This window comes from Aptenodytes forsteri, unplaced genomic scaffold (genome assembly GCF_000699145.1).
Source record: "Aptenodytes forsteri isolate BGI_AS27 unplaced genomic scaffold, ASM69914v1 Scaffold351, whole genome shotgun sequence".
Lineage (NCBI taxonomy): Eukaryota > Metazoa > Chordata > Aves > Sphenisciformes > Spheniscidae > Aptenodytes > Aptenodytes forsteri.
Window position 1 is genome coordinate 586,803 of NW_008794604.1, and position 22,825 is coordinate 609,627.

The window sequence follows — 22,825 nt, forward strand, 5'->3', positions numbered from 1 at the left end:
GGCGGGTTTGCTCTTCCAGCGTGGGGATTTGGGGCTCCCCTAGCAGCCGTGTCGCTCGGGTCGGTGCTGGGGGCGGCTCCCGGCTTCCCGGAGCAGCGCCGGTGCTGGAGCTCCGGTCCAGCGAACGCGGTATTATCTACCTAGACCTAATTGGTGTATTTGTTATACCCCCTAATTAACGCTTACGCCGCTAAATTCGGGTTAGCGGCGAGGCGGCCAGATGGAAGCAATGGAAAGAGAAGGGTTTGGGGTTTTTCTTAATGCGAGCAAATCTTAGACCTCTGTAGCCAAATATTAGGGGCCCCTAATTTTACTGCCTTTAGGGGTGAATAAAATTAAGTTAGGAGCTGAGAGAGAATAATAATCACTAAACATCTCCCGATTTATTTGTCACAAGCGTAATTTGCTTTCGCATGCAAAATTTCATGCGGTAGTGCAGAATTGAGTGGTAAAATGCAAAAATTTGCTTTTAAGGGAAGCCGAAAGCGAGCTGGGTTCAGTGGAGACATTAGGTGGGTTTTTTAGCCAGTAGAGTTCTTGCTAAACTACCCGATGTGTAAAATACGAACTTTTTCGAGTGTTGGCTGCTCTCGAGAGGCAGAAATTAAAAAAGAAAAAGGGAAACCCAAACCCCCCCTTTGTGGTTCTTTCTGTAGTTGTTTCTGATCGCCGAGGCCAGTAGCTTAAAAGCTGTTCTTAAGGAGCCTCCTTGCCTGATCCCTATCGATTCGGCGATCTTGCGCTTAAACGTGGGTGACATCAGCACTGTTTCCTCGTTAGTGGACTGCAGCAGCGAGGATAAAGGCTGCGGGCAGCTGCGTGGGTATCCGTTACGGGACGAGTCGCCTGCAGAAAAGATGTCTGCTAAATTTCCGAGGTGTAAAGTGAGTTCTAGTGGCTATTTTTCCTACCTGGAACGGAGGGTTCCTGATACTCCTCAGCCTGGGGTTATGTGAGGGGCTAAAATGGCATCTGAGGCTGGAAGGTACGTTTGCCTCGCTCGCCTTTCTTGCTTGTCTTTTTGAAAATGCCCTCCCGTTGTAGAAGTCTCTCTCTTCTACTTGGGGCCAAATTGTTACCAGGCAGAAGCAAATGTAACTTTTGCTGATAATTGTTGTACCCTCTATTTACAGCTGGACCTGGGAAATGTGCTGATCGATGCAAATATCGATGGGGTTATCCAGATTTTTATTACGTAGTAGGAGGTTTAAGAAACAAATTTTTCTCTCTTTCACAACAAATTAATAAACATAAAAATTTAATAAGATGAACAATTCTGTAGTTTCCAGTAGAAAATGGTACCCTGTAAAATGTAGTTGGCAGTTGAATTTAATTTCAACTTCAGTGAAGGCTTGCACAGAAACACTTGTGTTTGAGTGTCAGTGTTTCACTGAAACCATTGAAAGTCATTCCTAAATGAAGACGTGGCTTGTAGGTTTTGCCTCCTTGTGTGTTGTAGAAGATAAGATTCTCCGGAAGATTTGTTTAAATAGACAAGGCAGAAGCCGTATTGACAAGAGTTTTCAGTCAGTGATTTCGGTATTATATGCAAACTCTTGTATCGGTTGTTAATGCTGGTGGCAAACATCCCTAAACCAGGGATCATCTTAGCGTGTCAGACTTAGCGGGATGCTTTTCTTTTTAAGAATGTTATTGTTGACTAAAAGCAGGATGTCTTACGACTCTCTCTGATACAGGAGATTGGTTTTGGTGCGCTTTGGGTAATCGATCACTTCCCTCCAATGCCAAGGATGAATCTGTACTAAATACAGGAGCGTATGTATGATGCAAAAGTTCTGAGGAGCAAATACAATATAATTCTGAGTGGCTGATAAACAAGAGATAACGTGTCAACACATTAATTGCATGGAAGTTTCAGAACCCGATGTTCTAGCCCTCAACTGTGCCTTCGCTGGAGAGATCGTTTGCATTTATTTAAAGAAAAATCAGTCACGGAAATAATACTGTTCTATTTTTAAAGCTGGAATCTAAGAGAAATATTTTAAGGTTTGAGAGTGACAACTTTCATTTGCCGTATGAAGTTTTAGCGAGTGTTCTGAAGTCACTGCATCTTTTAGGACAGCTTAAGGCTTTACGTGTCTTGTTCTAGTTTTGCAAATCATGTCATCTAGCTGTTTTAACGGTGACGAGCAATCGATTTAGTGATGGCATTTCACGGCTTTCATTTGCAGATGGTGTCTACCTCTACAGGCAAGATGCCCGTTGCCTGTAGAGGTGATTTCAGGAGGCACGAGGCCTCAGAGTTTAACTTGTGTTGACTGCGGGAGGTCCAGATTTAGGCTAACAGCGTATCTGGCGGGGTTGGTTTTAGTTTAGGTACCTTCATACTTACGCTGTCTCAGTTAAATGCTATGCGTGAGTGGGCAAACTATTAGAAAATGAGTAGTAAGGGAAGTAATCCAGAACAGATGGAGGGCTAGCCAAAATGATTGAAAGGGCTCTTTCTTCCCCTGGTTTTGATTCTTCTCTGTGAAATTAGATAACTGTAACCTTTTTGCTCTTTTAAAGAATCAAACTTTTTTCTCTCTTAAGGTGAAGTACCATCAACAATGCTTTGTGAAATAGGTTTTTTTTGCCTACAGATTCTGAGTTGTGTATAAAATCTGTGTTGTTCAGTCACATCAAACCCGTTACATGCGTTTGTCTTCAATACCTGCTAAAAGCCTTGTGTTTTTCATTTTCTCGGAAAGCTTCGCTGAAACATACTTCTGTTTTACCAGAAGACTTTCAAAGTAGGGGTTAATTAGCTTCTTAGTTTGTATTAAAGTGGTTGTAAAAGAATACATAAGTATGTCAAATACCTTTTTTTTTTTTTAAATACAGGTTAAAAAGTTATACATTTATGGGGTGAACTGCGTGCAGCATAAGATGTGGATAGTATTTAAAAAAAAAAAAAAAAAATCTGTTGCTCCCAGGCTCTTGTACCCACCAGACACCTATGGGACATGGTTACCGAAGCAGGAAGCCAACTGTGTGTAAATTCTCTCACTTACTGAGCTTATTATCATCTGTGTTTCCACCGTGTCCTTGATGCGCATGCTGTTCTCCAAACACAGATCCCCCTGCTGCAGAGTTGGCAGTTTAAATTCAATATAACACTGCTCCGTGGTAGCAGCAGAAAGGGTTATGGAAGGGACCATGCCTAGGAACAAAACCGACAAGCACTTGTTTACATTGAATTACCATTTGTATCTTAAAGTTATATACCTGGAAAATATTCTTCCTAATATACCACCTTTACTGTCTAGAACATCTCTCTCTGTCTCTCATAGAAGTGTCCAGTGTTTAAGTGCCTCAGTAAATAATAAATGAAGAACTATAATTGAATATCTTGCCAAAAGTCTTTCAGTTTCTCCTGGCAGATGTGAGCTGAAGGTCTTCAAATTCAAAAGGTAACAATCTCAGAATAAAGTAGTTCACGTAGGCATGCCTTGCCAGCAGCAGCTTCTGCAGATTGTGCCAGCGGTACCTGAAGGTTCCTTGGGTTACTGCAACTGGAGATGGCTGGGCCCCCAAACTATTTAAAGCTTTACAATGCAAAATAAATGTTAGCATTCTGTTCAGAAACTAAAATACGGCTGCTGTATTTATTTCAGTAGGGCTATAACGTTCTGGCTTTTTTCTTCCCTCTCCGTCTCAATCATTGCGAGCCAAGCAGGCAGTTACATTTTTGTGAATTTTTTTTCCACGTGTTCCTAGATGAATCCTTCGAAGAGTTTACTTTTTCAGCAATAGAGATACAGATGGACTGGGCAACGATCACCCTTGCATCTGAAACAAAGGCGGTACTGTTCTAGCTAAAATGTGACTGGTTCTTAATCAAAGGCTGGGAGTAGATGGAGAGTCAGTAAGACGTTTGTAAACCTGCGTGTAAACTAGTTGTGCTTTCTTCAGTAGGATAACAATCTATTTGCTTTGCAGTTATCTTTTTTTAATCTTCAGTAGCTAAATTAAGAGTTGAGAGCTGCATGTCAGACGTTTAAGCACGCAGTTGATGGCATGCTGGACGGTTTCATACATGGGGGAAAAAAAGGAAATGGCTAGAGCAGATACCTAGAGAGGTGGCTGTTAGGAAGGCACAGATAAGCCTTTGGGGCAGGGGATGCGAGATCTGTGCTGCTGCACAGGCTATCGGAGTGCAGTCGCTTTTCAGAGAGTGCCTGTAAGAGGGAGGATGCAAATATGAAGAGAATAGATTGCTGTGACTTTGGCAGCGGTGCAGAAAATGGGAAGGAAGAGCTTAAGAAAATGAATTGGAGCAAGGCAACTGACTTCAGAGCCAGCAGAGTGATGTCGAAATGAGGGAAGTGGACAAAGAAGTGTGGAAAGCTGTATCTTTTGGGAAGGGTTAGATGAAACAATAGACTGAGTGGGGAAACGGGGTCGCGAAGGGAAGGAGGAGAATACAAAGATGCGGAAGAGAGGTTACAAAGAAAAAGGTTATCTGAAGTTTGTGATCATTGTGGCAGCAGCCATCAGTTTATACACGTGGTGGAAAACTGCAGATGCTCCATTTGTAGGGAAAAATCTGAAACTAAATTGCTTTTAGTTCTTAATAGAAAAAAGTTACAGTTTCTTGGAGAGACAAAACGCTGCTGTTTCACCAACGGCTTTTTAAATCTCGTTTGAGCTTCGGAGACTTTTTGCCTCACAATGCAGTTAAATTTTCTAACATTACTAACTTTTTTGACCTTTGCAACAATGCTGAGCAAGTAAGATACAGCAGAGAAAGTTCCCTTGCTGCCTGAAACACGTGTACGGCTTCCTGTGTGTGTGAGCACCGCTGGGTAGTTTTCAGGGCGATGAGTTGCCTGTGAGCTCCGGCTTGGGACCGGGAGGTCCTGATTTGTGCTCGTAAATCCAGTGTCCAGGTGTCACTGTGGAATGAGATCACATCTCTGCAGGCACGCCGGTATGCGCGCCAGCTGCCCCCTCTGAAGCGCTATTGGGTTGCTCCTTTAAAACGTTGTAAAGCACATGTATGCCATTTCTGCATTTCAGACCATGCTGACTGTATCCCTTAGGCAGAGTTGTTGAACGTTGCTAAAAATTTGGGTCACCCATAAGCGTTGCAGCAGCATCTCAGCAAAACAAACTGCCTTGTCACAAAAGTTGTACCTTCAGGGAGACTTGGGAATGTTCCCTGAAGGATGGATGTACTTTTTCATTTCATGTGTGTTTTCTAAAACACCTTCGCTACTTGTTAAATCAACTTGATGTATGTCTTTTGATGCGTTACGTTTTGTTGCTGTGGAGTTTAGAGGTCACTGTTGCTTTGGCATTTACAGTTTCATCTTCCTGTGCTGCTTTGAGTGCCTGTGCAGCAGCGTGCAAAGTGGGATTGCTGATGGGTTTAAAATGAAATGGATGTTGCAGCAAACGTGCCAATGCGAGAAGAATGATGTGTGGGAGAGAATACGAGACCATGGTTGTAAGAGGGCTGCTCTGTGACAAGTAACTTTTTTGTTGCAAGGGAGAAAATAAATTGAAGGGAAACGAGAATATTTACTGAGTTGTTTGAACTAATGCTGATTAATAACAATACTTATGTTCCAGTTTTTTTTCTCTGGCAATGTCTTCTTTATACTAATGCCACTGTTTATGTTGTTATATAATCTGATTTCTCGGTTTGATTTTTCATAACATTGATAGTATTTCATTATTCACAGAAAATCCACTTTTTCTGGAAAATCCCTTCCTTCCCCGCTTTATTGGTGTGTTTGAGCTCAGTGGTGCGACATCTGACAGCCTGCTCTGTTTTCCTGTATTACTTCCACACATTTCCCAATATGAGTAGTGCACGACCGAGACCAGATAATGCAAAAATAACACAATGCCATTTGTATTTTAACAACAAAAAAGCGCTGACTCTTTTTGGAAACTTAATTTGCTTCTCATGCAGGCTAAATTAACAATGGGAGCGTTTGAAGGCATGTTGTTTCTTCATTGCTTTGTTAATCCAGGTCCCCTCAGGACTTGCATCCCTGTACCTCTACCCCAGGAAACTAACGTTTTTATTGGGGATCAAAGAGTAGTTCAGCTTCCCGGGCCCATTTTTTTGTACGAATACAGACAGAAATTTGTGGTAGGTACCTACTTGCTAGGAATAGGGACTGATGTGCTTTCTGGGTAAACTGGTAAAAAAAGCTTTTCGGGTCAACTTTTAGCTGTGGCAACGCTACAAGATTTTGTTTTGCTCATTGACTTAGAGGAGAAACACAACCATATATTCAGTGTTAGGAGTTGCAGGGCTGCGTTCTGAGCTTCATGCTGTTGAGGAGTTCTTGAATATGGAGTTTTGTCACAAAAAAAGTTGTGACAACTTGCGTTCCTTGCCTTTTTGAGAGGCATATGTTTGTTTTCAGGACGCCTCGCACGATGATCCCATGTTCAAATCTTCTATCCTTTTCAGTCACACCAATTTAAAGATTTCAGACCAAAATACTTACAGCTCTTTGCAAATCTATACTCAGAATCTGTTTGCAAAACTTAAGTTACAATTACAGCTTGTATTTGATAGAGAATCTTTTAGGCAATTCTATTTGGGCAGCGAAGGACTAGCCAGGGAAACTTGACATTCAGGCTGTCTCCATCACACCAGTACTTTTCGAGACAAAAATCAGACCTGTGCTGTAACACTTGCAAATACTTTCAAGGAATGCCTTCATGGTGAAGTGCCTCTCCTTCCAACACCCTGCTGGCTCTGCTGTGACTTAGCAAATCAGTACATTTATGTAATTTTGCTAGCTGGCTTCTTACTGAACTATATTGTACTGTTAAAATTCTGAGTCATATGCCTTGACATCTTATCACTTTACTTGGCAGCCTTAAAAATCCTAGATTGGACACTGTATCGGGCTTACAGTGCTGCTTTGTCCTTGAAATGTCGCCCTATAATCGACTATTGCCTTACCAGTGGTAGAAAAGCAGAAAATCGCCCCACGATGAAGATGCTCCTTCCTTCGGGTAGCTCTGGACAGTCAGGGACATGACTGTCCTCACCGAGACAGTTTCTTGGCACAGCTGTGAAGAGCGGCGGTTTCTCCCACCCTTTTCCCAGCCGCTGGTGCTTTGGGACGTGGGGCACAGTTGTGGAGGCTGAAGAATGCTTGGTTCAGCTCTCCGGAGGGGTTGGGGAGCAGAGGAAAGGGTGAGAGACAGCGGTGGCATATTCTTCTCTGGGCGTTGCAGCATTAGGTTCTAGAAGACGTTGCTGTTGCTTCTGGCTGCTGTTAGGGGAAATTCTGTAGGCCGTATCTCAACCTTTGTGAAGATGTGACTGGAAGGCACACAGTCTGGTCTCTCTAGGATACACTTTCTGTTACACACATAGTATGGGCTTTCTGCAGACTCCATCTTCTCTTCAGTGTTATTGTTAAAGCTGCTTTAAATTAGTCACTTATACTCTAAGTGTACTGCTGAAGGTACTGGATGAAGGCCTTTTATCACCTTGCTCAGTAAGAGGTGACTTTTTCTTGTCTCAGGAGTAGCATGCCTTGGCTTACTCTCTTCTAGTTCTAGATTGTTTTCCAGAGACACAGCGATACTGAAAATTTACTGAATTCAGTGCTGTCATTCAGATCATAAGTGTCTTGACGACTCCATCTTTGTGCTGCAGATACGTAAGGCAAGTCAGATCATTTTGAGTCTGGAAACAGGGAAATAATCATTGTAATAAAATGCTTTAGAGCATGTATATGGCAAATTAGGAGAACTGTATTGGACTGTTTTGAAAACCTGTGTATTACTGTTCTGGCAGTTCATGGAGCAGGCTTGTGAGGTGTAAGCTGGTGGTTGAAGCTTTAGCATTTGCTTCGTAATTTGCGTTGTAGTTTCTTCTCATCTTCCTTCATCTTTGCAAAATGAGCTGTAGCCCGAAAACACTCGTCGTGCATTGGGTGATTCAGGGCAGGGGAAAGAGCAATTTCTTGTCCGTAAATCCGTTTCTTTGTCTTAGATCCACCAATCCGATGACCCCACTAACGTAGTCGTTACCGGACTGGTAAGGTGCCTAGGCTGCCTTGTCTCTCTAACAGCATTAGGAATACGTAATTGGGATTTCATTCAAGAAAGAAGTAGATACACCAAGCTGAAGATGATTGGCTGCTCTCTTTTAACAGACAAGTCTGAGAAGGAAAACCCATTCGAATCCCCTTTCATTCTGGATTGGTGGATCTGAAGCCCAGAAACAAAGTTTCAGGTAAGAAGTCACCCTGTACTATATCTTGCTGCTTCTGCTTAGATGAGTTTGTCTGCCAATTCAGTATCTTGCTTTAATTGCTTAATGTCCCTAAAGTCTTAGAACGCGCCAAGTTAGCTGCTGAGCTTAGAGTAAGAAAGGGCATATCCTGTAAATACACGTGCACTTTATTAGGAAATCGCAGATCTACTCTGAAAAACGAACCTAGGAACGTACAGTAAACTTGCCTTCTGTGGAGCTGGAAAGCAGCATCTACAGGTACAGGGGCACTAAGCAAAGGGTTTACAAATCCTGCTTCTGAAAGGAGAAAGCAGCCTTACCAATGACTTCGTTGAACTTCCCAGTCGAGTTCAGGGAAGTAATAGCTATCTGCTCTCATTTGTAGCCATGTTCTCTGATGAGTTCATCAGAAATTTAGAGAACTTGTCTAGTTGTTTGTAGTACAAATTCCAGTAGCTTTATCCTGCTGAAATGGCATTTGAAATTCTGTTGTGGGCAGCACTTGGAGTCAGCCTTTTAAATCCTTCATGAGATTTCAACTAAAGTTCTGTTCCTAGTTGTTTTCAAAGCATAGCTGAGCCAGCTGTAAGGCACGGTTTTCCGAGAGGAGCTTTAAAGTTATAGAACGCCTATTTCAGAGTAGGGGAGTATGGTTGGATTTTGAGTCACATTCATCTGAGATTTTGAAACGACTGTAAAAGGCTACAACGTGCTATCTTAGAGACAGGTTTGGAAGGTATTTGTGTGCGTTAGGAAGTAAAGCCGGGTCCCTGGCTGATAGGAAAATAAAGTTATGTTGCGTTAAACATCTGGTGTGAACGGGAGACCTGCACCTCTCCTAACACCCAGCTTTGTCGTAAGTTAGTGCTTAATGAACTTGGCAACTTATTTCTAAAGTTAGTACGAAGCAGTATGCCTCCATTCCTTTTGATATTAATAGCAATAACACTAAGCCGCTTGAGTGTTCTCTTTTGTAGACAGCTATTAAAGCGAATGTTAAGGCCTCAATATTTAATCTACTGTAGAAGAAACTCTTGTAGGTGCTGTTGATCTCGTGTATTGTTTTAGCTCTGCGTTTGTTTTGCTGGCGTGGTATTTTGTGCAAAAATTATACTTGAATTTAATTGATGAATACATATAAAATGAATTATTTGTGCACAGGGTACTGTTGTTTCCTGGTTTGATTTTTTTTGAGTACTTGAATTTTATTTGGTTAGGGTGGAGAAGCCTTGGGCATGCTTCTTTAGTATAATTCTTTAAAAAAAATCTGAGGGAAAATCTAAGGGAAATACAGTCTGACACATTTCTTGCAGTCTTGTCTAATATCAAACAGAATTTGCCCCACACACCAATCAGACTCACCTTGGAGTTAACACTGCAAAATAACATCTTCCCGCGGAGTATTTGCTGTTCAGGGTGTGCCTTTTTCTAAAATGAGAGAAGGAGGGGGGGCGGGGCAGAAGCCAACTTGGCATCTTTAATGATGAAAACTGAAAAGAGGAAATAATTTAAAATACACGAGGGGGGAAAAAGAGGAAGCATAAATGTGTACTCCTGCTGATTAAGATCCCTGATGATACGATATTTAATATTGCTTAACTTTTTTGAAACATGAAACAGTCCTATCAAAGGCAGTAGTAAAGCTAAGTTGAATTTGAGTGCAAGTATATGCAGGTTGGAGGCTTAGTTCTTGCCCAGGTTTTGAATCTGACATTTCAAAAAGTAAAATGTAAGTCAGCTATCAAAGGCTATGTAAATATTCCTCTGCAGCATTTGGTGTACAAACCCTGAACGTGAAGCTAGCATTTTAGTATGTACTGAGACCAGGCTTCATATGCATTTAAACTCGTCAAGTTAAAGTGCACGCTGCCTTGTCTATACTAGATTTTTAGATGGGGTTAGTATTATTTTTAGATTGTGTTAGGCCTCATCCTTAAAAACTTAATACAGAAAAGAGTCTAAGACAACTTTTAACATCTTAGACAAGTTTCAGCCACATTTTTCTAAGTGTTTAACTTACTCACTCAAAGTTTCTATTTCAGTTGGCAGTGCTAGCTCTCTTTTCAGCATTTCTCTTTTTTTTTCCCCAGTTATGATTTACTATAAGCAGGTGTGCTGCTGTCTGTAGATGTCTGTAACACCTCTGTTCCTGCTGCATAAGAGCATAGGAAAGCCATTTTTCTTTTGAAATGGCCTTTTTAATGTAGCATAGGATATGTTAACGCAGAAAGGAATGTCACACTCTTGGAGTTTTGAAACTGTGGGAATTGGGATGTATGTACATGAAGGAAGGAAGGGTTAATCTAAATACTGCGTATTTTGGAAAATTCAGATTATTTTGGTTAACATTCAGAGTAACTTACGTAAACGTATTAAGATTTTCTTCCTAGTCTTTTGTATCTGCCTGAAAACGAGATACTGCATCTCACGTGTCTTATCCTGATGAATAAATTATAATGGAGTAAGATTGTTGTTATATTCAAAGAAAGCATTTAATCTTTTCTCCACTGAACCCATATTCCTTTTGTAGCATTCATTTTGTTGTAGCAAACACATACTTTGATCTTCAGGAGCAGAGTGGGACTGCGTTATCGATCACCCTTCTGTGAATTCATTGTCCTATCTAGAAGAACGGTGTGGTAATGAGGAGAATTTATCTGATAAATTATTTTCACTTTGTCTTGCTTTAAATTTCCTTGATTCCTCACTTAGTATTTTTCCCCAAATGCAAGAAGCTTACCTGCAGATCTTGAATTGCTATTGGAAGGTTGTAACATTGCCCGGTTTTTATTTTGAATGGCAATCATTTAGCTAAACGGATTTTTCTAATGGAAGTGTGACTCAGCTATTGGTTACCTATTTTTTTAGAATGGTCTGATAACAATAAAGGAATAATCAAAAGCATTTCACAAGTTAAAATGAGTTTGCTACTCTGTGGATACTTATTTTTGAGAAATTCACTTTTGCATTTGTAGTTCATCGAAGGACAGAAATGCAAGAGTAAATTATATCTAAGACAACTGTCTTGACCTGAGAGTGTAGCCATTCTTAAATCGAAGCGGAACACTTGAATGCAGATGTAAAACTCACGGATTTTGGAAATATATTGTACAAATGGTACTCAAACAGCCTTCCAAATCAGGCACTCAAGACTGGACGTGGGATTGCATTTTGGACGTGGAAAAGGTCGTGGTGTGATGGCACCAATTCCAACAAACTTATATGGAGCATGTGAATACACTGCATCTCTCAAGGGACAACTTGGTTTTGAAATGAGAGTAGGAAGAGCACAAAGACTACTATTGGTCTGACATAAATTGTTTCTTTGTTTTCGAGTACCTCAGCAAAGATATTCAATGTTGTGCCAAATGTGCAGCGTAGTAAATGTGTTAACAAGCCAAGCCAGACTGTCACTTGTGGAACACGTGTATTTGTGTTATGTGCATGCTCCCACACTTTATTTCCAATTAAGTATTCACACTTAAGAGTACACTTTGACATTTTTACTTTTACACCTCTTGCAAATATTCAGGCTACTTGTTCCGATATGTAGTTGGTTCAACACTGTTCTGCTTGTCACTATTTTGAATAAATAGCTTAAGGTAAAAACACCAGGTAAGATCTGGATGATATCCCAGCTAGCAAAAGGGGATGGAGTTTGAGTAGTTGGCAACTATTCTCTGCCGAGTGTAAAATAATACTGAAGGCCTTTGAACAGTGCTACTGCATTATATTTTTTTATGTCTTATTGTGGTTAATGCTCATTTTTGAGAAACTAAGATCTGAGCTTAATATTAAATTTGACTCGGGAGCATATAGCTTTCATAAACAGTCGTACTGTCCTTAAGTCTAAGTTTGCTTTTCAGAGTACCCCTTTTTTGCAGCATGAGATCTGAGCTCCCAGGGGATGTGTCTGTCCTTCCCAGCCATAGAGAGGGATTCAAGTAACAGCAGTTACCCCATGAATTCATCAATATTAAGCGTTAATGGAAATAAAGAAGTATCAGTTCTGTTGGTCCAGGCCTAAATCAAAGTAAACTAAACAGTAAATTACCAACGTTGAATAGCATGCGAGTTTCTTACAGCTAAAAACTTGAAGAGAATTCAGAATGAAGGTTGAAGCTTTTTGGTTGTACCTTTTTTGCCAGTCCGAATCTCTATTCGTAGCCCTGTGGACATCCGGAACATGAACTAACCTTACTGGGGAGCTGGTTTGTTGTCACAGGAGAGTTGGGGAAAAGCGTTTTGGACTTTAGGATTTGTAAACTTGAATGATTTGTTAGGTTCTTATGTTGAACTTCGTTTTGTAATAAATTGCATAAGAAAGAAGTTGTTGCAGGAGTGAATTAATATAATTAGTCATACTCCTTGAAAAAAGTGGAGTAAATTGGCTCCCTCATTTGTTTTACTGTATTTTTCTTTGAAATTCCAAAATACCTTCCCTCGCTGATCTTTTTTGGACTCTGTCTAGAAACTGATTTTCAAAACCAAGGATATTTTTGCCTTAAGAACAGAATTTCCTAAACTGTAAACATACCAATAAATTTCGATTCCTTAAATTAACTTGTATAAATAAAATTAATGCGGTGAAAAATTCTGAGGTCATCATTTTAATACTTTATAAAACCTCCAGCAATAAGGCTTGGTTATGTAAATGCTGTCATTCTTAGCTATGACATTGCAATATTTCCATCACTGGGTATCAAAGGTGTATTAGTTCCATCAGGAACATAGGCTAAGTCCGTATTCATTTCTTGAGCAATTTAGTGGGCTTTATAGGATAAATGGGTGGGGTTTGTTTTTGTTTGGTTTTTTTTGTTAAAGGGGTAAGAAAGTGTGAGGATTTCTGTTTGGACATCACTCAATTTCAAATGCACTGAAATGGAAGGTTTCTGGACACTTTACAGTGCTTTAACAAAATATCAGCGCTGTACACCTATGAGAAGGCCAAAGTGAAGGAAAACTTTGGATTGTTCAGGGGCTTATAGGTTGGGTTGGGGTTTTTTTGGTGCCTCTATCCTGAAGGTTGATTTATTGGAAGAACACTGCCACATGCTTTACTATTAATATAAGAAGTTCTTAGCATCTGACCTTTAAAGACGTTGAAGCATATTCCTTTTTTACTGATACTACTGAGAATTTATAGTTTCGAATGCAAATGCAGGCATTTGTGTAGGTTTCTTAAGTTTGAGATTTAAGATTGAAACCTAAATCTTGAAATGTAATTCCTGAGGCTGGACCACCAAAGCAGTTTTTTCGTATAGAAATAAAATAAGACATATAATAATAAAGTTAATGTATTAATCTTTTCAAACATAGGGCATCTAAAAGATCCAATGAGTGTTTCTCAATTTGGCTTTATTCTTTCAGCGTCATTCACTCCTTGCCATGAAGCTGTAAAGCCCCTCTTTCATGTGCTTACTCCTCGCCTGCAAGTAGTGCATTCAGATGAACACACAGCTGTCTTAATGAGTTGCATTGCAAATTAGTTTGTTCCTTAAAATTTCAGTTTTGATTGGCCTTATCTTAACCTGTATGGTTCTGTTGTCTGCCAGTGGGATTGGCGCTGGTTTATATATGCATTTAATATTATGCCCATTGGCCAGTGTCATTTTCCCATTCCCAAACTTTATTAAATAGTGCTACAGCTCCCTGGGATCCTGTTGAAGGGCGAGTGGAAAGTGAAGGCGTAAGTTCAGGTTCTTGTTATGCAAAAATTAAATCTTTAGTACACTATTATGCTTTTATTTATGACAGTTCCTATGCAAGCAGGGTCAAGAAATAACATGTCAGTGAAGCACACAAGTATTTGCACATTCCTGTTTTAGTGTGAAGTAGAATGCAATATTTAATTTGTAGTATTGTGCAATATCACTGCTACAGCTAAGTGTCCAGTGACTTTAATAAATCCTTTTATTCAGGGTTTTGTAATACTGTGGAAAGGTTTTTGTGTGGCTTAAACTTGGCATGGAAATGGCCTCTGTGTCTAAATGTATTTTGAAATAAATTAAAAAATTGCTCTCAAGTTACCCATATTTCTCTTAAATTCTTAATGTTCAGCTTATTTAGCTAGAGTAGTTCCTAAAAGAAAACACAGTCTAATAACCTAAACCAGTGATTTTTAGCTTATAATTTGTGGACTCCTGTAGGTGTAGATTCATTATACACATTATACGCACGGTTTTGTAGATCCTATCCGAAAATCTTAGGAGAGAAGTTTGTTGTGCTTCTCAATCAATGGCTTTTACTAAGTGATGTGAGCAGAATTAAAATTTTTACCGGGCCTGTATGTTTAAAAATGCAAAAATTTATTTGGGCTTTAATAAACACCTGCAGCGAGGCACTGAATTTTGATGGTTCAGTGTTGTGAAAACACCATTCGGGTATTGTGCCAAACAGGATTAAATAATGAAACAGATTAGAAAGGAAGTTTCTTGAATTATATACGCTTGTTTTGAAGCAGAGCTGTAAACGGTCTATATAAGATCCTGCATCTTCAATATCATGATCGCTGGGTTTGAACAATACATGCTATCTTCCTTTAAAAACATAAAAATCTTTTTTTTGCTGTCTCGTTGAAATAGTCACTGGTTGACTATCTTAGGGCAATCTGGGAACTAAATTTCAAGTGTTTGTGTGAGGACATGTCAAAGTAAATTATTGCAATGTAATTATAGATACACTTGATAGGTAAATGAAAAATCACATTTCTCTAAACTTTAATAAGAAACTTTTAATAATAGAAAACTGTGATTTATTTTTATATTGAAGGAAGAATAATGCAAAATAGCATAAATATGTTTGTTTTTACCTCTGTACATAAGGTCTGTGCACGCGCTCATCACACGACAAGTGCGTAGTGCAGAACACCCATATGGAATGGCAACCTTCCTGCTGGATAAGAGGAGAGAGAATTCCAGTGTGTTTTGGTGCTGCTAGGGTCGTTCCTCTCCTGGTTTTGCTTTAATTTTTCTCCTTAGCACAGAGGTGAAAATATTAGGCTTTCTTTTGTTTTATTCATAAGAGATGAAATTAAAAAAAAAAAGTTTTTAACCTCTTCAGTTGCTCTGGGCTCCCTCCTTCCCCTCATTACTGGCACAATAACCGCTTTCCCTGAGTCTTCACCTCCGGTTATTCCACTTTCAACTTCGATCTGTGTGGGATTTTTCTTTTAAAGATTTGGTGTCTGTTATAACTAAATTGGAAGCCTGTGTGAAAAATATTGAAAGCTAAGTCTGTGCCAAATTGGAGAGCTGGGTTTGTGCACTGCTTGATAGTGAGGAGTTGAATCCTTTTCCCTAACTTTATCTGATGGTTATGTAGTGTATGTACTATTCTGTCCTTAAAAGGAACTGTGAAATAATATCATGCAGCTATAAAAGGTTTGGGGAGTCTGTCTGCATCAAATTTCTTCAGCTTCAGAAAAGAAACAAAAAGGATTTCCAAACTTTTCCAAACTTCTGGTGTCAGCAATGTGGAGTCTGGTAGTTAAGCTTGGTTCGTTCTGGCTTGGGTGGTGGTACGAGTAATAAATGTAGTTAGGGTATAATTTGGCTTAAGGATACCCTCAACTGATTAATACAAACTTTGTTCCCCAATAACCCCTTCAATCAGGATACCATGTGCCTTGACTAAGCAGAGCTTGGTCTTGCAATTTGAACTTAGCTAGGTGTTGTTCCTCTCTAAAAAATACTTACATTTTTTGGTTGTCAGTGTTCCAGTACATAGACTGCAACCTCAGAAGTTAACCTCGGCTTTGCTGTCGGAATAAATAAGCACAAATTGTTTGAGAAAGTTGAGACAGCGCGGGGTGCCAAACCTTAATTACCGAAGCTCCTCCAGGTTGTATTCTAAAGACTTGCCACCCTAATGAAAAGCTCCTGCACTTCTGTTCCCCAAGGGTGACTGCAAAGGTAAAAACCTCGCAAGCAATTAACAGCCAGGCCAGTTTGCTGAGTAAGGCATCTTCCCCCGCTGCAGCAGAACTTTTGTCGGTAGCAATGTGTGGATGCATTGCTGAACTGACGGACCCAAACTGTAACAACTCTGATACTACTGGTAGTAAGTTAAAATGTTCAGCTGGGCACTAAAGCCAAGCGGTTACAAATGAGGAAAATCAGCTCGTTATCCTTGATAGGCCAGAGGGATGGCTTATTTTCTGAAAAGGATCTTCAGTCGTTATTTTACCCTTGGCGCTAACCTTGTGCTTAATGTAGAAATAACATAGATAAGTACCCACGTTAACATACTAATGAGTTGCCTGCCTTGAGTGATTTGTTGTGGCATCTAACTGCTTCTTCTCTTCCTTCCTTTTTGTCACCCTGCAGTGTTCTGTGCCAAGGTCTTTGTGGCTAGGCTGCTCCAACCTGGTAGAGAGCATGTGCGCACTGAGATGCCTGCAGAGCATGCCCAGTGTCAGATGTCTCCAGGTGCCTTTCTTCTTTCTTGTTGTAAATGTTATGCGTATGCTGTTGAACATTTGTTAAACTCTCAGGACTCTGTTTAATCAAATTGTTAAGTCTGCTAAATGTTTTTTGTGCATCCTTTTCTGAAATCTTCTACTTAACTGCATTGTAGGAGTGAATCTTAAGAGGGCTTTCTGTACAGTAGGCTCTTGCGGGGGGTGGTGAGCTTTTGTGTTTTATTGCCTATTTACTGAAGTTGTGATATAAGTAGCATAGTTGTGCATGTTGCCTGCTATGTTTTGCTTTCTCATTTAATTTCAAAAAAAAAAACCAAACCAACAAACATAATGAGCTTTGCCATTTCTCTTAAATTGCAATGAACTGACTAGCCTGTAATATTTGTGTGATTTAATTTAGAAAGGATAAGCTTTTTATTTTCTACTAAGCGTGATCCTGGTTATAGCCTTACGTTACAGTCGTTGTGCATGTTTGAATGCAGAATAGTTAGCGTGGAGTCCTGGAGCTCTTTGGGTTGCTCTGTTTACTTAGCTGCTTAACTTTTAAAAAGTGAAGAACGAGGGATGGGGGGCTTACTCTGCATAGAAGACCATTAAATCTCAAGTTCTCTGTTGTTTTTCTTCTAGTAAGCTGTTGAAGCTGAGCCTGCGTGATTTATAGATGGGGGAATTGCTGCTGTTTCTTGACTGATTTGGGAGGGATTGAAAACGATAAAAAGGGAGATTTTGACACCAGTTAACAATTTTGAACTCCCAGGATATTTACCTTGGAAAGAAAATGCAGAACATGTGTAGAACTGTGTGGTGCTTCCTAAAGTGTTTCTGGATGTAACATTTTTAGCAGAACATAACTATTATTTAATATTAGTATCTTTTATAACATAATAGCGTTATTCAGTGGTTCAGTCTTTCATGTGTACAAAACGAATACTTAAATTGCTTTTGTGATTGAAAACTTAAACAAATTGAGTTTTGTTTGCAGTCAGTCCATTTGAGTTCAGACACTGGGTAACGTGAATGTCTTGCCTGAGAGAGTAACCATTTATTTCAAAACCGCTCCTCTTGCCTGCAAAATGTGGCCACTTGAGTGTCAGCAAATTTGAGTTTCAGAATCAAAAATGTCTTCAAAATTCCTGTTCAAATACGAATGTGTTTTTCTGTTTGAATGCTTTATGTTTCCAATTTTGAAAGACTATTCAAAGGGGGGGAAAAACCCATGACCAAGATAAACATGTAGATGGATAATACAGTTTTATAGAAATTGGCACTACCTCATGGCCAAATAACGGTTATAGTAGATGCTTAAAGTCATGAGAGGGCAAAATCACAGAGGTTTGGTGTCTGTCTTGGGAACGTTTATGAGCTAGTTCTAATACAAGATCTTCCTGCTACCTTTCCCTGATCCTCAGCATTCACCCCCCTCACTGGAAAAGTAAAATAAAACTTTTTTCAGTGGGAATTCTGAAAATTTTTTCTCCTGGGACCTAACTTGTCAGTGGCCCAAGAGCATCTCAGAATTTTTCAGCAAGCGATCATAGTTGTTTTTAACACGAATAGTGATGTTGGGAGTAGGTTGGATGGAGTCTGGTGGGACATCGGCCGGTAATCGTTTCAAGGCTTGTTAATGAACCCTGGTGAGGGATGTGAGCAGTGAGCTTGAAACAACTGCTGCTTTGCTGTCGTGAGGCTGTTCTTCGGTGCGGACCTAGGGTTGCAATCCTACGCTTTCACGCTTAATTTTTTTACCTCCTCTCTAACTGACTTTTGAATTTGTGACTTATGCCTAACTGTATGGAACAGTTTGAGAACTATTTCAGGGTAGGAGCAGTTTTGCTGTTAGTAACTGACTTTTAAATGGTAGGTGTAGGTCTTGGTTTCACGGACTACAAGCCTTGGGGAGGGCTAGCTGCTGGACCCACAGACAGTGAATTTCAAAAAGACTGGTCAGGCTAGGGGGGTCCTTAACAAGTCCAGGTTCCCTACTGCAGGCAAGGCGTGCGCTTCTGCAAATACCCGGTTTGGGAATTGCAAGGACTCCTTAATGATGAATCTGAGAACTTTGACTGCCCCAAGTTTCTTACAAATCAGCTCTTTGGAAATTTCTCATCAGTTAGCACATCATGGCAAATGAACTGTTTTTTTCCCCAACTGAACTTTTTATTAAAATGATATTACAAACAGAAAAATCTATATATTCAGCTGAAATAATAGTATAGCTATTTATTATGAACACTTTTTTTCTTTCTGCTACAGTATCTATCAGTAGGTACATAGTAGTTAACTGTAAATTGAACAGGTGAAAGCTCAGACCAGGCTGGGCGGTAGATTAATTGATGCAGAATACATTGTATTACAAACTTCTGTTGATAATATTGATTACAGGATAAAATACAAAACAGTTTGTTCAAGAACGTATTGCTTTATACACAAGATTTTTAGAAACCTGTTATCACACAGATGTGGTGTCGTATGTAATTAAAAACCATAGCTAATGCAGCTGTTATGTCAGGACGTGTCACTTTGAAAAATTTCTCAAACCTATATTGTTTTCAGGAATTGTTACAGATCTGTCAGCTTTCATGAAAACCACATTTGAAGTACCAGATAATTTGTGTAGGCTTTTTGCTCCATGTGCCTGTAGGAGTTTAACAATCCCAGAACATTTTTAACTACATAATAGTAACAGCTAACAGGGTTAACAAATGTTAGTAATAAAGTACATCACTGCAAGGACAACGGCATTGTTCAGGCTGGTGGGATTGCTTTGAAGCCGCGGGGAGCTCAGTGTGTGGAAAGAAACAATTTTGTATATCCAGCCTGTTGCACTTCAGGAGTTACTGAGGAGGGATTTCACCAGGGTGTTTGGCTCCCCTGTGTGTTCCAGGGCTTGTGCTTTTCTGCTGGCTGCACCCTCCTGATGGGTTGTTTAGAGAATACGAGGGAAAACTGTCCTAAGCAGATACCTGTGGGGCACACTACTTGGTAAGGCGTAGAGAGAGCTTTGTTGATTTAAATTTTGTTCCAAAACAAAGGCTTTTTTTTTTTTCTTCCCCCCCCCCCGGTCTGATTTTTGTAGAGCTGCAACCAGGAGTAAGAGGTTTTGAATCTTTTAGAACCATCTGTGGGAGATATTAAAAAAAAAAAAGAAAAAAAAAAAAGGTTCTTCTTTCAGGTGTGTGACTCAGTGATGCCCAAAGGGGAACTTGGAAGTGAAAGTGGCACCAGCTGCTTTTCCCCATTTTTTATTTTTGGTACCACGACTTGCCCTTCATTGTTTCCTGAGCTATAAGCCCACATGTAAAAACAGGTAGGGCATATATACCAGGAGATCTTTGTTCTGTAGCACACATTCAGTTAGCGTAATGATGATTAATAAGAAGTTTAAGAAGGGAAATATAGAAGCCCTTCAGTGATTCACAGAACATATCTGGGAGTTGTATCTGTTATCTGTGTGTGTTGTATGTGTAGAGTAATTAGTGAATGGACCAGAAAGAGGGGAAAAAAACCCTAGTCTTAAATCTGGAGCCCTGTAGACTTTCTTCAGGAAGCTCTTATTCAGTCTTAGTGCTTTTTCAAACATTTAGGCTTCAAGAGTAATCCTCCGTCAGTCTAAAAGAAGAAAGCAGAGATTAGGTTTACTCTTGCCTTTCCATAACGTTGTTAGCAGTCATAAAACCTAACTAGGCTCTTCTAAAATCAAGCTGTAAGATTTAGGCAAATATCCTCTGGTGCCAGTGGATCGGAGGTAGTGTTCCAATTCCCCACAATTAGTCTGGTTTTGTATTCTATGCTTTTTCTCACGCAGTAAAATACCTTCATAGTTCTGGTAGTTTACTAGAGAAATATTTACTTTCTGCATTCTGTGAGCTGCTAGTGAATGGAGGGGAGAGAGAGAGAGAGATAATTTATTAAAAAATATTTATTCCCGTTCAAGCAAACTTGGAAGTTTGCTCTCATCTATTCTGATTTTCAGCGTAATTAATATTATTTGGAAATAAAGTCCTTGATGCTTATTAGCACTTGTTATTGTTGTTTTGGAAAGCATATATTAAATGCCATATTTGAAACTATTATAGATTCTGAGGCCTTATTTTTTAACTACTTAATTATCTTTAATAATGTTTTTGTACCAAGGAGCTTACCATTACGAACACACTTGCATTCAAATAGCTACTGTTTTCATCCCCCTTGATATGGATTTGACTGCAAGATTAAAAGCATACTGGTCTCTTATTTAGGTGTCTAGAGAAACTGGTTCTATTACCAGTTGTGTAATGCAACCGTATGGATACATCACCTTCCATAGGTTCATCCTCGTGAAGCATTGCAGTGGTTTTGAACGTATTTTGTCACGCTGATTTGGGAAATAGCTCCAACAGCGCTGTCACGCAAAGTGAAAGGTCCAGTGTTAGTTCTGTAAGTAAACATCTCCAGTGTGAATTGATGACTAATCATTAAGCAACAGAAGATAAGTACTCAAACGTCACTTTGAATTATTGCATAATGGATGTGATGAAATAATGCTTGGGGAATAAATTATTAGATAGATGTAATGAAATTAACCTAGTAACCAAATACTGCTCAACCAACTCTTTCTTCCTTGTATTCAGTCACACTTCCTTGACTTTTTTTTTTTAAAGAGTTCATCGTCTCTCTCTTCTAAAACTCTGCTTAGTTTTTTCTTGCTTATTTAGACCCACCCCCCCCAACACGTTGGGTTTTTTCCTACATCTTTCCATTTATTGTCCTTAAAATTTTCAGGTTAATTGTATGTAGTGTGCTGCTCTTCCTTTTATGTTCACACGTGGTATATACGTAGCTTGGAAGCTTTAACAGAGCACTGTCATTGTATCTCTCTTCTAAAACTCTGCTTAGTTTTTTCTTGCTTATTTAGACCCACCCCCCCCAACACGTTGGGTTTTTTCCTACATCTTTCCATTTATTGTCCTTAAAATTTTCAGGTTAATTGTATGTAGTGTGCTGCTCTTCCTTTTATGTTCACACGTGGTATATACGTAGCTTGGAAGCTTTAACAGAGCACTGATTCACTACAGGAACAATCAGCTTCTCACTTCCAGAGCTTCCAGTGTGAGAAGTCGACTTGTTCCTCCAGAGGCCAGGTCTTAGAATTCATGTGGTGGCTTTCTCAGACTTGAAGCTACCCTGACTCCTCCCAGCCCGTTCGTCCAGTGGTCAGTAGGCTCGCGATAGTGTACTTCGCTTTACCTGTCCTTTATCCTTGATTTCTGCACAATGGGATGTCCAGCTCTGTAGGTTTTCCTTCATCTGCATTTTCATTCTTACACCGTGTGTCCTGGTGATGGACAAGCAGTAGGAAGGTGACATTGACTTAGTTTTTGCCAGTGTCATTCCTGCTTATAGATTAAGACAGGAGTGTATTGATTTCCTCTTCATAACTGGAAGCTGTCTTCACAAAAATGTGGTCTTAAAAGCCTTTTGAATTGACCAATTAATAATTTATTACTGTTCCAAAGAACTTACTCTTTGCCAGTGGCAAGTGGAGTTCTGGAGCATTAGGGTTTTAATATTTATTCCTTACAATAGCATTCCCTGCAAAGGAAATTATTTCTTAGCAATAAGGAATCTCAGTGCTATCACAGCTGAGCTGGGGCTCAAAGAAGGCAGTTTATCTTTCTATTTATTGATAAGATACAATCTAGCATTAATTTGCTTAAGCTTCTATTTGTTATTCTTTACTAATTTTGAGCTTCTGTTGGTTGATGTTTCTATTCAGATACCAGAAGGAAGTACGACAACAGAAGCTATAGTGGAAAAAATCGTATTTGAAAATGAAATTCTGATTTATTGACATGAAAACTTCAGCATCCTTTTTTATAGCAGTACTGTAATTTTTGCAGTACAAATTCAGACACGGACATGAAGCAGCATTCTTAAAATGACAATGAGTGCAGTAGGTGCATTCTGCTAAAACCTTTTCCTACAGTGCATGAAATCACAAATCGGAAAATGATGAATAGCCTGTCACTGTGCAGTCTGCTTCCTTTTGAAAATGTTATTCTTCTATGCGGCTGTTAAAATGAGTTGTCATAGCCAGACAACTGCTTTGCTTCTTCTGTTAGGTTTGAAGTAATTTACAAATACTTCTTTGACATGTTTTCTAGTATTTTGCCTCAAAACAGTGGGACTGTTACCTTTTCTTT

At 39.5% G+C, this 22,825-nt stretch overlaps 1 protein-coding gene across 1 annotated transcript in view; it reads left to right on the plus strand.

Annotated features, from left to right (window-relative positions):
- Nucleotides 1–8,140: 8,140 nt before the first annotated feature.
- The window catches only part of FBXW11 (F-box and WD repeat domain containing 11), a 68,650-nt gene continuing 53,965 nt past the window's right edge, over nucleotides 8,141–22,825 (plus strand). Inside the window, exon 1 of the mRNA XM_009273202.1 lies at nucleotides 8,141–8,221. The gene's annotated coding sequence lies outside the window, so the exon portion shown is untranslated. The remainder of the gene's footprint in view (nucleotides 8,222–22,825) is intronic.